Source organism: Bombina bombina, chromosome 3, assembly GCF_027579735.1.
Source record: "Bombina bombina isolate aBomBom1 chromosome 3, aBomBom1.pri, whole genome shotgun sequence".
Taxonomy (NCBI): Eukaryota; Metazoa; Chordata; class Amphibia; order Anura; family Bombinatoridae; genus Bombina; species Bombina bombina.
This window is the reverse complement of record NC_069501.1, coordinates 813,534,612-813,549,081: the sequence shown is the minus strand read 5'-3', so window position 1 is coordinate 813,549,081 and position 14,470 is coordinate 813,534,612. Positions and strand designations below refer to the sequence as shown.

General features: G+C 39.0%; 1 long non-coding RNA gene across 1 annotated transcript; it reads left to right on the top strand.

Annotated features, from left to right (window-relative positions):
* Positions 1 to 3,264: 3,264 nt before the first annotated feature.
* On the top strand, positions 3,265 to 3,540 carry LOC128651940 (uncharacterized). Its single transcript, XR_008401222.1, has 2 exons — positions 3,265 to 3,338; positions 3,419 to 3,540. It is a non-coding gene; the product is annotated as an uncharacterized LOC128651940 (long non-coding RNA).
* The last annotated feature ends 10,930 nt before the right edge of the window (positions 3,541 to 14,470 follow it).

Here is a 14,470-nt window from a genome sequence, read left to right as displayed (position 1 = left end):
GTTGCATTAATAATAGCAGTGCAATGATCAGGCACAGGGCCGGCGCTTGTGTAAGGCAGTTTAGGCAGCTGCCTTATTGCACCCTCAGCAGGGGGGCGCCAGATCTGCCTAATGTAAGCTTTCTATATACATCTTAGAAAGAAATTAAATCAATAAACTGTCAGTTACCACTGACCTGAAACAAGTTTGCAAATGGGTTTTAATATTTAAAAAAAAACAATATCTTAGATTACAAGTAAAGTGCAAAAATGCAAGGTTTAGCTATGCAATTTAATGGGCTTAAATGCCAGCTACATTTTTGCACCACTACTACAAGTGTAAGGTAAATATTTATCGTGCAAGTGGTAGTATGGTGCAGGCTACAGTACTCATGTTGGATAGAGCAAATACATCAATATGTTTCAGTGAGGGTCTGCATTTATATTATTGAGACAGATAACAGAATGGTGGTAGAGTTTTTAATTTATTTCAATAGAAATTTAAGATGTATTTAAATGAACAAAAGCAAGCACTAAAAATCAATACTATAAAGGTCTTAAATAAGAAAGGATTGAGCGTGAGTGCAAAACATATCTTGTGATTTGTTATTGCGTGAACAATAACATACTACTACCACTTGCTGTTATCCATTAACACAGTATTGGTTTATAAACCTTTTTATGGGTTGGCAAAAACTCCTGGGTTTTAGTCACTGCTGTTCCAAAGGTGGGGACAAGGTTAATAGAGGCTTAATTGTTGAGCTATGTAACCTGCCTAAAAGGACTGCCCAATGTGGGTGCACAATAGAAGATGGGCTGTGCTTTGCTGCCCCGGCTGTGCCCACGATTGAACCTGGGAGTCCAGGTTTGCTGCCTTTAACTCTATCCTTGTGCCACCGGAGAACTTTCTATTGTGCTGTTGTTCCTAGAGACCTGCTGCCTGCACTGACTAGCTCTCTGGCTCCACATGCTTGCAAGCTGCAGGTAGTTACACAATCAGCACTGCTATAAAAGGCTGCCTCACATGCCACTCCTTGCCCTGACATTGTAGTTAATTCACTCTGTCTGTGCCTCTGACCTGTGCCTGCATACAAAATGTTCTGGTAAATCTTCTGGCTCCTGTACCCAGTTTGTCTCCTGACCTTTCTACAGGATTGCTCCTAGTATTCTGAACTTGGCTTGTTTTCTGACTGCTCTAATAGATTCATCCTGTGTTTGGTGACTTATCGGACTGCTCTCTGGTATCTGACCCTTGTTTTGTCTTCAGACTATTCTCTTGTTACCAGCCTGTCACAGCTATCAGTTTATCTAGTATCACTTTTTTTCTCACCATTGCCCTGCTTCAGTACCCAATCCCTGCAGAGGTCATCTGCCAAACACCCATATTCCACTCCAGTACCCAAGCCCTGCAGAGAGTGTCTGCCAAGCACCAGAATCCAGCTCCAGTGCCCAAGTCCTGCAAAGGGCATCTGCCAAGCACCAGTATCCAGATCCAGTACTAAGCCCTGCAAAGGGCATATGCCAAGCACCAGTATCCAGCACCAGTACCCAAGCCCTACAGAGGGCATCTGCCAAGCACGGATATTCTGCTCTATTACCCAAGCCATGCAGAGGGTGTCTGCTAAGCACAAGTATCCAGCTCCAGTTCACAAGTCATGCAGTGTCATGTCTGAGGTCTTGTCAGTTTGTCTGTCCCTTTAAATTTGAACCCTTTATAAGGCTCCTCCTAACTAAATCCTGTGCTCTGTAATTTGATCCTTATGCTGAGTATCCTGGCTTGTGCTGAAGCAATCTACATGCTCTCCGGATCTCCACCTGAGCCTACTTACAGGAACACACCAAAATCTATTTCCTGGAACTTTTTGTTATTTCTTATGCTTGCTACAAATACCTTTGTCTCCTCAGCATTTACTTAAGCTTATAGGCTTACCGTTCTCAGATTGTGCTCTTCAGAATTCCCCTGCCTTGCCTGTCAGCAGCTCCTCTGCTATACTCACAGCCTGCACTTCCTGTTTGGCGATACCGGACTCCAGGTAACAGCTGCTTTTCCTCTAGCAGAATCTTTCACCAGACCACAGGATTAAAGGTACTGAATTTTTCCTTTGGCATTACCATTTTGAAAGTGTTTTCTGGACTCATCAGGTTTTATTGCAAACTTGTATCTTATATGCTGTGAACTGAACATATCATTGAAATCTGTGCCTATGTACATTCACTTCAGGAAAAGGCTGCATTTATCATATATGTGACTCTATCTTCTGTGATACTCCTACAAGTGAACTCACTTATTAGTTTAAGTATAAGTATAAATATCCTACCTATTCTTCAGTATTATATGCAAGTTTCATTTTTGTCTCAGTCTTGCCTGTTAATCCTCATATACAGGCACTAATATCCTTTTCTCCTCTGTTCAGCAAGTATTGGATTCAGCTCTCACTAATTAAGCTAATCTATCCAGTCTGAGAATCAGTATCTCAGAACAGTCATTAGAGACCACATTGACAACAGACCCTCCATGCCTGAATCACCCCCTGATCCTCAAGTCTGTCCCCCAGAGAGATTTTCAGGGGATAGAAATCAGTTCAGAGACTTTAAAAATTCTTGTCTCCTTTTCTTCTCATTGAAACCTAAGACTTATCCTACTGAACGTACAAAAGTTCTTACTGTTATTTCATATCTGAAAGGAGAACCCAAAGCTTGGGCTACCAATTTTCTTCTCATTGAAACCTAAGACTTATCCTACTGAACGTACAAAAGTTCTTACTGTTATTTCATATCTGAAAGGAGAACCCAAAGCTTGGGCTACCAATTTTTTTGAGAATAATGATCCAATTCTGGATTCTCTACAACAGTTCTTTGAGAAAATGTCTTTCCTCTATGAGGATAAAAATAAACAGAATGCAGCTGAAAATGCACTTAAGGCATTAAAACAGAATAGAAGACCTGCTGAGGATTATGTCTCTGATTTCAAAAGGTGGGCACCTGACACCATGTGGAATGAGGCAGCATTGCTATACCAATTTCGTACTGATCTTTCAGACATAGTTAAGGATGAATTGGCAAGGGGTCCTCTCCCCTCTACTCTCGTTGGACTTATGTAACATGCTGTCACTATAGATCGGAGGATTCGTGAATGTAAAAGTGAGAGAGGTTATGCAGAACAGCCATGGAGAAAGTCACCTATTCCATCCTATACTCCTCCTGTTGCCCGCACTTCTGATGAACCAATGGAGATTGCTTTTACTAAAGGTCCTTTGACTACAGAAGAAAAGGACAGAAGAAAGGCCAATAATTTGTGCTTATACTGTGCTTCCAAGGCACATACAGTAAAGGACTGTCCTATTCTCCAGAAACAAAAGGGTAAGAGTAGATCTTCAGTAGTAGTTTGTACTCAACACTTTTCACTTATTACTCATTGTAACCTCTCTATCTCTTTACAGTGGGAGGGACAAAGAATCCAGACACAGGCCATTATTGACTCCGGAACCACGGGCAATTTCATTGATAAAACTTTTCTTGATAAATATCACATTCCATTAATAAAACGTATTGATTCACTAGCCATACGTGTGATTGATGGTTGTTATTTATCTTCAGGTCCTATCACCCATAAGACCGTACCACTGCTCATGACCACTACTTCTGGTCATAGTGAATCTATATCCTTTGACGTTATAACATCACCCCTGTTTCCTATAGTTCTAGGTCTACTCTGGTTGCAAACACACGAACCTCAGATATCTTGGAGAAATTCACAAGTTCTCTTCAATTCTACATTTTGTTCTAAATCCTGTTACCTACCAACACATATACTTAACACTTCCATTGAGACTTCTGTTATTCCTAAGACATACTCAGACTTTATGGATGTTTTTGACAAAACTGAAGCAGAAAACTTACCTCCACACAGGTCATACGACTGCCCCATAGAATTGTTACCTGGTTCTTATATCCCATACGTACATATATACCCTCTTTCTGAGCCAGAATTAGTACATTTGGAACAATATCTCGATGACAACTTATGGAAGGGCTTTATTAGGCCATCCACATCTCCAGCTGGTGCGGGTATGTTCTTCGTCCGTAATAAAGATAACACGTTAAGACCAATTATTGATTACCGTGAGCTCAACAAAAGAACCAAGAAGAACAGATACCCTCTTCCCCTTATACCAGAAATCATAGAACGATTACAAGGGGCGACTATTTTCACTAAACTCGATCTAAGAGGGGCGTATAATTTAATAAGAATTAAAGAGGGACACGAATGGCTGACGGCGTTTCGAACAAGGTATGGCTTGTTCGAGTACGCTGTCATGCCATTCGGTTTATGTAATGCACCAGCAACTTTTCACTGCTTTATTAATGATTTATTTAGAGATCTACTTGACGTATGTATGATTATATATCTTGACGACATACTGATTTACTCCAAAACTGAAGAACAACATACTATACATGTACGCACTGTTTTACTCCGACTTAGACAAAATTCACTTTATGCTAAACCTGAAAAATGTATTTTCAATACGGATGCTATATCTTTTCTGGGTTATTCAATTTCTCCTTTAGGCATACAGATGGAACAAAAAAAAAATAGAAGCTATAACTTCTTGGCCTACTCCTACCAACAAGAAGGAGATACAGTGTTTCATTGGTTTTGCTAACTTTTATAGAAGATTTATCAGAAATGTCTCTTCTATTGCTAAACCTATCACTTCTTTAAGTGGTAATTCAACAACATTCCATTGGACCCCTCAAGCAGAACAAGCTTTCCAAAAGTTGAAACACTCTTTCACTACTGCTCCAATTCTTAAGTTTCCTGATCCCCAATTGCAATATATATTGGAGGTTGATGCATCGGACTATGGCTTGGGAGCTATTTTGTCGCAAAGAAAAACACCCAACACCCCCATGCATCCCGTTGGTTACTTTTCAAGAGTTATGTCATCCCCAGAAGTAAACTACTCCATTGGAGAAAAAGAACTCCTGGCCATAAAATCTGCCCATGAATTTTGGAGGCATCTCCTGGAAGGTACAACCATTCCTTTTTTGATTTACACTGACCATAAAAACTTGGAATAGCTTAAAACCAATAAAACATTATCGGCACGTCAAATCAGATGGAGCTTATTTTTCAGTCGTTTTGATTTCCTTATTACATACAGGCCTGGATGCAAAAATGGTAAGGCCGATTCTCTTTCCAGGAAAGTTTTAAGACCTTCATATTCCAACACAACTGGTAGTGTCATTCCCCAAAGTAAATTTATTGGTTTAGCTTTGGATTTCACTACTAATCTCCAGTCCTCTCAAAAACAAGATCCCGACTTACCTCTGCCTTACCTTACCAAAAATAAGGATGATCTGTATTATCATGATGGAAAGCTCTACATACCCTCAAATCTACGAAAAGAGATCTTGCATTCTGTCCATGAATCCGTTATATCTGGTCATCCTGGATTCCGTAGAACCCAACATCTCCTACAAAGGGATTTCTGGTGGCCCTCCATGTCATCTGATGTTGATAAACATATCAAAGCTTGCACTATTTGTGCTATGGCGAAACCATCAGAGGCAGCTCCATATGGTTTACTCTTATCTCTACCCATGGCTGATAGGCCTTGGAAAGACATTGCTATAGATTTCATGGTAGAACTTCCTAGCTCTAACAACCATAACTGCATCATGGTGGTCGTCGATTTGTTTTCCAAGATGGCTCATTTTGTACCTTGTCATTCCTTGCCTACAGCCTCTGAAACTGCAAAACTTTTTCTTTCTCATATTGTTAGGCTGCATGGACTTCCAGATACCATAACATCAGATAGAGGTTCTCAATTCACCTCAAAGTTCTGGACACAGCTATGTATCATTTTAAAAATACAGTGCAGACTCAGCTCTTCATATCACCCCCAAACAAATGGGCAAACGGAGAGAACAAACCAGACACTTGAGCAATACTTACGCTGTCATTGTGCTTTCTTACAGAATGATTGGTTGTCTTTACTACCTACTGCTGAATTTGCTTTTAATAATGCAGTTAATGTTTCTACAAAAGTTTCACCTTTTTACGCAAATTACGGTTTCCATCCTAGATTTCATTTATATCCCAGAGAAGACACCATCTGTCCCTTGGTCAATGACACAATCAAAGAATTATCTCAACACTTTCGGATCATTCAGGACAATCTTAAAACATCTCAACAACAACAGAAGACCTTTTACGATTTACGCAGGAGGCAACCTCCTGCTTATGTAGTTGGTGATATGGTTTGGTTGTCGACTAAACATCTGCATCTGAAGGTTACTACCAAGAAACTGGCTGCCTTATATATTGGTCCGTTTAGGATATCTAGGGTTATTAATCCCAACGCTGTCACTTTGGAATTGCCGGACTCCATTCCAGTGCACCCCACCTTTCATGTCTCGCTCCTTAAGCCCTCTACAGTTGGGGCTCCTCCCTTCTCTAGTTGTGCTCCCCCGATTTCTGATCTTTTGCTTCCAGAATATGAGATTCAGGACATTTTGGATTCCTGTTTTCATCTCAATGAGCTGCAGTATCTCATCCATTGGAAGGGGTTTTCCCATGATGAGGATTCTTGGGAACCCTCCACAAATCTGACGGCTCCTCGCTTGGTCTCTCTCTTTCATCGGAGGAATCCTGATCATCCTAGTCCCTGAGCCTCGGAGTGGCTCCTTTGGGGGGGGGGGGTTCTGTCATGTCTGAGGTCTTGTCAGTTTGTCTGTCCCTTTAAATTTGAACCCTTGAGTATCCTGGCTTGTGCTGAAGCAATCTACATGCTCTCCGGATCTCCACCTGAGCCTACTTACAGGAACACACCAAAATCTATTTCCTGGAACTTTTTGTTATTTCTTATGCTTGCTACAAATACCTTTGTCTCCTCAGCATTTACTTAAGCTTATAGGCTTACCGCTCTCAGATTGTGCTCTTCAGAATTCCCCTGCCGTGCCTGTCAGCAGCTCCTCTGCTATACTCACAGCCTGCACTTCCTGTTTGGCGATACCGGACTCCAGGTAACAGCTGCTTTTCCTCTAGCAGAATCTTTCACCAGACCACAGGATTAAAAGTACTGAATTTTTCCTTTGGCATTACCATTTTGAAAGTGTTTTCTGGACTCATCAGGTTTTATTGCAAATTTGTATCTTATATGCTGTGAACTGAACATATCATTGAAATCTGTGCCTATGTACATTCACTTCAGGAAAAGGCTGCATTTCTCACATATGTGACTCTGTCTTCTGTGATACTCCTACAAGTGAACTCACTTATTAGTTTAGTATAAGTATAAATATCCTACCTATTCTTCAGTATTATATGCAAGTTTAATTTTTGTCTCAGTCTTGCCTGTTAATCCTTATATACAGGCACTAATATCCTTTTCTCCTCTGTTCAGCAAGTATTGGATTCAGCTCTCACTAATTAAGCTAATCCTTTTTGCAGAGTTGAGAATTCCTTTTTAACCCATACTGGGCCCTCAGTCTAGGATCAGAATAGGGGATTGTGACTTAACAGCCCTGATATTTGTGAGACTGAGTGATAACCTAACCAATTCCCTGTATTGATTCTTACATGCAGAGAGCATCTGCCAAGCACCAGTAATTCTTCTCCAGTACCCAAGCCCTGCAGAGGGCTCTTGCTAAGCACCAGTATCCAGCTCCAGTACTATGCCTTTCCGAGGGCATCTGCCAAGCACCAGTATTTTGCGCTAGTACCCAAGTCCTGTAGAGGGCATCTTCCAAGCACAAGTATCCAGCTCCATTACCCAAGTCCTGCAGAGGGTGTCTGCCAAGCATTATTATCCTGCTTCCTTCGTTGGCCCTTAGAGTGGGCACTCCTTTCTTTTGCCCTCAAATGGGCACTCCTGTCTCGATCTTAGAGTTGGCACTCCTGTCCTCGGCCATTGAGTGGGCACTCCTGCCCTCAGCCCCCTAGTAGGCACTCCAGTCCTCGGCCCTATAGTGGGCACTCCAGTCTAAGCCTTCAAGGGGGCAGACCAGTCTTAGACCTCGAGTGGTCACTCCTGTCTTAAGCCCTCAAGTGGGCAATGCAGTTCTCAGTCCTAGAGTCAGCACTCCAGTTACCGACCCTAGAGTGGGCACTACTGACATTGGCTCGGGTGTGGGCATTACTACAGCCTATCCTGTTTCCAGAAGCTGACCCTTTTTCCTGTACAATAAACCTACCTTGCCTGTCTCTTTGCTACCATGCCTAAAATGGGTAATTCTTCAAAGAAGTCCATCCCACTAGTCCCTTTTAGTGCTCAAGATAGGGCTAAGTCTGTCACTTCTACACATAAGCTCCAAACCCCTGAACCCGCTCTTGCGCGTGTGACATTTGCATCCCTTTCTCCACCTTCAAACTAATACATTAAAGGACAGGGCATGCTAGGTATCGATGGTATTAAAATGCTTTGGTTAAACATTTAAACCTTCAACTTTTAATACTCGATGGAACATTATTGATTGTGTGATAACATGCCATGCATTAACTACTGAGCTCCACTAGTAATTTAGACAAATATATTTTAAGATGCTATAATTTAAATGTTTAGATATATCCTTGATGTTTATGACATTGTGCACTGACCTTCATGATAGTTTAATGCACATAAAATTGCAGTTTGGTGAAAGTAAAGAAAAGACTGATAACTATTTCAATGCTATCCTTAATTTGTTAAGAATATATCATATACTAGTAAATCAGCATAAAAGGGGAATTATTTTTTCTTGGAAACGGGTTTCCTTAAACAAAGTTTCCAAATAGGAATGCCCTGTGCACAGAGGTTCAAAAAATAAATAAAAATAGTACCAAGAATATCAGTAAATATAATAAGTAAATCTTACCCAGCATGCCCTTTTAAACAAAATTTATAAAAATGTAGTGAGAGACCAGGTTCTAGTTGTTATTTTCACTTCCCATAAACATTCCAAAGTTGTTAGAAAAACATCATGAAACATATTTTAATATAATATACACTTGGATAATAAAAATATCTAAGATTATTGCTGGAAAATAAAATAAAGTATCAAGTAAATAAAAATGTAGCTATGCAAAACGGTGCTTATTTGAACAGCATTATGAAAGACTCAAGGGTGATTCAACTGTTGAATATAAGAATTAGTTAAATATAATGTTAGATGAGGCATTTAAAGGGACACTCAAGTCAAAATTAAACTTTTATGATTCAGATATAGCAGATAATTTTAAAATAATTTCCAATTTACTTCCATTAACTTATTGTGCACAGTCTTTTTATATTTACACAAGAATTCACAGATTATACGTATACACATTTGGGATTGGCTGATGACTGTCACATGACAGGAGGAGTAAAAATAAACATAACTGAAATTTGTCAGAAAAAAAATCTACTATTCATTTGACGTTCAGACTAAGTGATATTGCACTGTCTTACCATGCATTTGTTGATCATACTAATCTACTGTATTTACTGGTCCTTTAATGAAGGGATTATTAATAGAGATTAATTGCATTGCATGAGAGTGAAATGCCTAATTATACCAACATTTTACACAATACCTAAATTATACAAAAAGAAGGTTCCACCTCCAAGATGCCAAAATGTCTCTGGACAAGGTGAGCTAAATGAAAGTGTTGCAAAATATGTTGACTAGCTGGTGTTTAAGACTGTTCCTTTACAAGTTTAACATCACATGTGATGGATACCACTGATGTGCTAAGGACATTAGATGGGGTTGTGACATTTTCAGAAATTATATTGGTCTCAATTGATGTTGAGGCCTTGTATGCTTTGATCCCCCATAACTTAGGCATTGATGCAATTAGGTATTATTTATCACAAAGCGGTAGTAAATATGATCAACAAACATCTTTTTTATTGAAATTGTTAACTTTTGTGTTGAATAGGAATTATTCTAAATTTGACAACTATTGGGAACTGTGTTTGGGTAATGTTGCACCCCACATACACCTGGCTATACTTCCAAAGATAGAAAGAAGAAAATAAAATGAATATATCAAATGAATTTGAGAATTCTATAGCCTTATGCATACGCTACATTAATGACGTGTTCATGCTATGGGAGGGGTCTGTTGAACTATTGATAATATTTATGGATTATCTAAATAGTAATAACTGATTTTTTTTAAGAAGAATATCTTTAATTTAATTAAATATTTTCCTCTTTTCTCTGTTTCTGTAACTGCTTTTTGGACGTTTCATATATATTATGTAAATATTACATTAATTGCACTTGTCGAAAATTTCTGCACTGTTTAATTCTATTAAAATGATTTAAAAAATGAACACGTAAAGATATCACAGACTGCATATAAATGCTAAAAGTTTTTTTTTTTTTTTTTTTTAAAGAGGATAAGTAGACATAACAAATGCAATACAGGTATTTCATATTTCAAAAATATAACTAGCTGCCATCCAGAAAACAGGATGTTCAGTATTCTCCCTATAAACAAAAACATGAGTGAACAATCAACAGTCAAGTTTTTAAAAACATCCATTTTGTACAATATACAAATTCAGTGCATAAATACCAATTTCATAATACATAACTGAAAGCTTTAGAGCTGTACATTTAGAATGGTTTGATTTTTTGGAGTGATGCAACACTCAATTACGCTATATCAAAAACCCACACCTAGCTATTATTTAAAGGAAAGATTTGGAAAGCTAGCATTCCTATAGGACAGTACAAAAAACATCAGAAAAAAAGCATACTGTAAGCACTCAGAGGTAGGAAAAAAACCAAATTACAAAATTACAAACGCCTAGATTTAGAGTTTTGTCAGTAACGACCCGCGTAGCTAACGCTGGCTTTTTTCCCCGCACCTTTTAAATACCGCTGGTATTTAGAGTTCACAGAATGGCTACGTTTGGCTCCAAAAAGGGAGCGTAGAGCATAATTTACCGCCACTGCAACTCTCAATACCAGCGGTGCTTACGGACGCGGCCAGCTTCAAAAACGTGCTCGTGCACGATATCCCTATAGGAAACAATGGGGCTGTTTGAGCTGAAAAAAAACAAAAAAGCAGCGTTCAGCTTCTAACGCAGCCCCATTGTTTCCTATGCGGAAACACTTCCTAAGTCTGCACCTAACACCCTAACATGTACACCGAGTCTAAACACCCCTAACCTTACACTTATTAACCCCTAATCTGCCGCCCCCGCCATCGCTGACACCTGCATATTTTTTTTAACCCCTAATCTTCTGCTCCGTACACCGCCGCAACCTACATTATACCTATGTACCCCTAATCTGCTGCCCCTACAACCACCAACCCCTATATTATATTTATTAACCCCTAATCTGCCCCCCACAATGTCGCCGCCAGTTACCTACAATTATTAACCCCTAATCTGCCGACCGCACCTCACCGCTAATCTAATAAATGTATTAACCCCTAAAGCTAAGTCTAACCCTAACACTAACACCCCCCTAAATTAAATATAATTTAAATCTAACAAAATAAATTAACTCTTATTAAATAAATTAATCCTATTTAAAACTAAATACTTACCTGTAAAATAAACCCTAATATATTTACAATATAAATTATAATTATATTGTAGCTATTTTAGGATTAATATTTATTTTACAGGCAACTTTGTATTTATTTTAACCAGGTACAATAGCTATTAAATAGTTAATAACTATTTAATAGTTACCTAGTTAAAATAATTACAAAATTACCTGTAAAATAAATCCTAACCTAAGTTACAATTAAACCTAACACTACACTATCAATAAATAAATTAAATAAAATACCTTCAAGTATCTACAATTAAACCTAACACTACACTATCAATAAATTAATTAAATACAATACCTACAAATAAATATAATTAAATAAACTAACTAAAGTACAAAAAATAAAAAAGAACTACGTTACAAAAAATAAAAAAATATTTACAAACATTAGAAAAATATTACAACAATTTTAAACTAATTACACCTACTCTAAGCCCCCTAATAAAATAACAAAGACCCCCAAAATAAAAAAATGCCCTACCCTATTCTAAAATTAAAATAGAAAAGCTCTTTTACCTTACCAGCCCTGAAAAGGGCCTTTTGCGGGGCATGCCCCAAAGAATTCAGCTCTTTTGCCTGTAAAAAAAAACATACAATACCCCCCAACATTACAACCCACCACCCACATACCCCTAATCTAACCCAAACCCCCCTTAAATAAACCTAACACTAAGGCCCTGAAGATCTCCCTACCTTGTCTTCACCACACCGGGTTCACCGATCGGTCCTGAGGAGCCTCCGAAGTCTTCATCCAAGCCCAAGCGGGGGGCTGAAGATGTCCATGATCTGGCTGAAGTCTTGATCCAAGCGGGAGCTGAAGAGGTCCATGATCCGACTGAAGTCTTCATCCAAGCGGGAGCTGAACAGGTCCATGATCCGGCTGAAGTCTTCTATCAAGCTGCATCTTCAATCTTCTTTCTTCCGGATCCATGTTCATCCCGCCGACGCGGAACATCCATTTTCACCGACGACTTCCCGATGAATGACGGTTCCTTTAAGGGACGTCATCCAAGATGGCGTCCCTCGAATTCCGATTGGCTGATAGGATTCTATCAGCCAATCGGAATTAAGGTAGGAAAATTCTGATTGGCTGATGGAATCAGCCAATCAGATTCAAGTTCAATCCGATTGGCTGATCCAATCAGCCAATCAGATTGAGCTTGCATTCTATTGGCTGATCCGAACAGCCAATAGAATGCGCGCTCAATCTGATTGGCTGATTGGATCAGCCAATCGGATTGAACTTGAATCTGATTGGCTGATTCCATCAGCCAATAAGAATTTTCCTACCTTAATTCCGATTGGCTGATAGAATCCTATCAGCCAATCGGAATTCGAGGGACGCCATCTTGGATGACGTCCCTTAAAGGAACCGTCATTCGTCGGGAAGTCGTCGGTGAAGATGGATGTTCCACATCGGCGGGATGAACATGGATCCGGAAGAAAGAAGATTGAAGATGCCGCTTGATAGAAGACTTCAGCCCAATCATGGACCTGTTCTGCTCCCGCTTGGATGAAGACTTCAGTCGGATCATGGACCTTTTCAGCTCCCGCTTGGATCAAGACTTCAGCCGAATCATGGACATCTTCAGCCCCCCCGCTTGGGCTTGGATGAAGACTTCGGAGGCTCCTCAGGACCGATCGGTGAACCCGGTGTGGTGAAGACAAGGTAGGGAGATCTTCAGGGGCTTAGTGTTAGGTTTATTTAAGGGGGGTTTGGGTTAGATTAGGGGTATATGGGTGGTGGGTTGTAATGTTGGGGGGGGTATTGTATGTTTTTTTTTACAGGCAAAAGAGCTGAATTCTTTGGGGCATTCCCCGTAAAAGGCCCTTTTTAGGGCTGGTAAGGTAAAAGAGCTTTTCTATTTTAATTTTAGAATAGGGTAGGGCATTTTTTTATTTTGGGGGTCTTTGTTATTTTATTAGGGGGCTTAGAGTAGGTGTAATTAGTTTAAAATTGTTGTAATATTTTTCTAATGTTTGTAAATATTTTTTTATTTTTTGTAACTTAGTTTTTTTTTATTTTTTGTACTTTAGTTAGTTTATTTAATTGTATTTATTTGTAGGTATTGTATTTAATTAATTTATTGATAGTGTAGTGTTGGGTTTAATTGTAAATAATTGTAGGTATTTTATTTAAGTTATTTATTGATAGTGTAGTGTTAGGTTTAATTGTAACTTAGGTTAGGATTTATTTTACAGGTAATTTTGTAATTATTTTAACTAGGTAGCTATTAAATAGTTATTAACTGTTTAATAGCTATTGTACCTGGTTAAAATAAATACAAAGTTGCCTGTAAAATAAATATTAATCCTAAAATAGCTACAATATAATTATAATTTATATTGTAGATATATTAGGGTTTATTTTACAGGTAAGTATTTAGCTTTAAATAGGAATAATGTATTTAATAAGAGTTAATTTATTTCGTTAGATTTAAATTATATTTAATTTAGGGGGGTGTTAGGGTTAAGGTTAGACTTAGCTTTAGGGGTTAATAAATGTATTAGAGTAGCAGTGAGGTCCGGTCGGCAGATTAGGGGTTAATACTTGAAGTTAGGTGTCGGCGATGTTAGGGAGGGCAGATTAGGGGTTAATACTATTTATTATAGGGTTATTGAGGCGGGAGTGAGGCGGATTAGGGGTTAATACATTTATTATAGTAGCGGTGAGGTCCGTTCGGCAGATTAGGGGTTAATAATTGTAGGTAGGTGGAGGCGATGTTGGGGGCGGCAGATTAGGGGTTAATAAATATAATATAGGGGTCGGCGGTGTTAGGGGCAGCAGATTAGGGGTACATAGGGATAACGTAGGTGGCGGCGGTGTGTGGTCGGCAGATTAGGGGTTAAAATTTTTTAATAGAGTGGCGGCGATGTGGGGGGCCTCGGTTTAGGGGTACATAGGTAGTTTATGGGTGTTAGTGTACTTTAGAGCACAGTAGTTA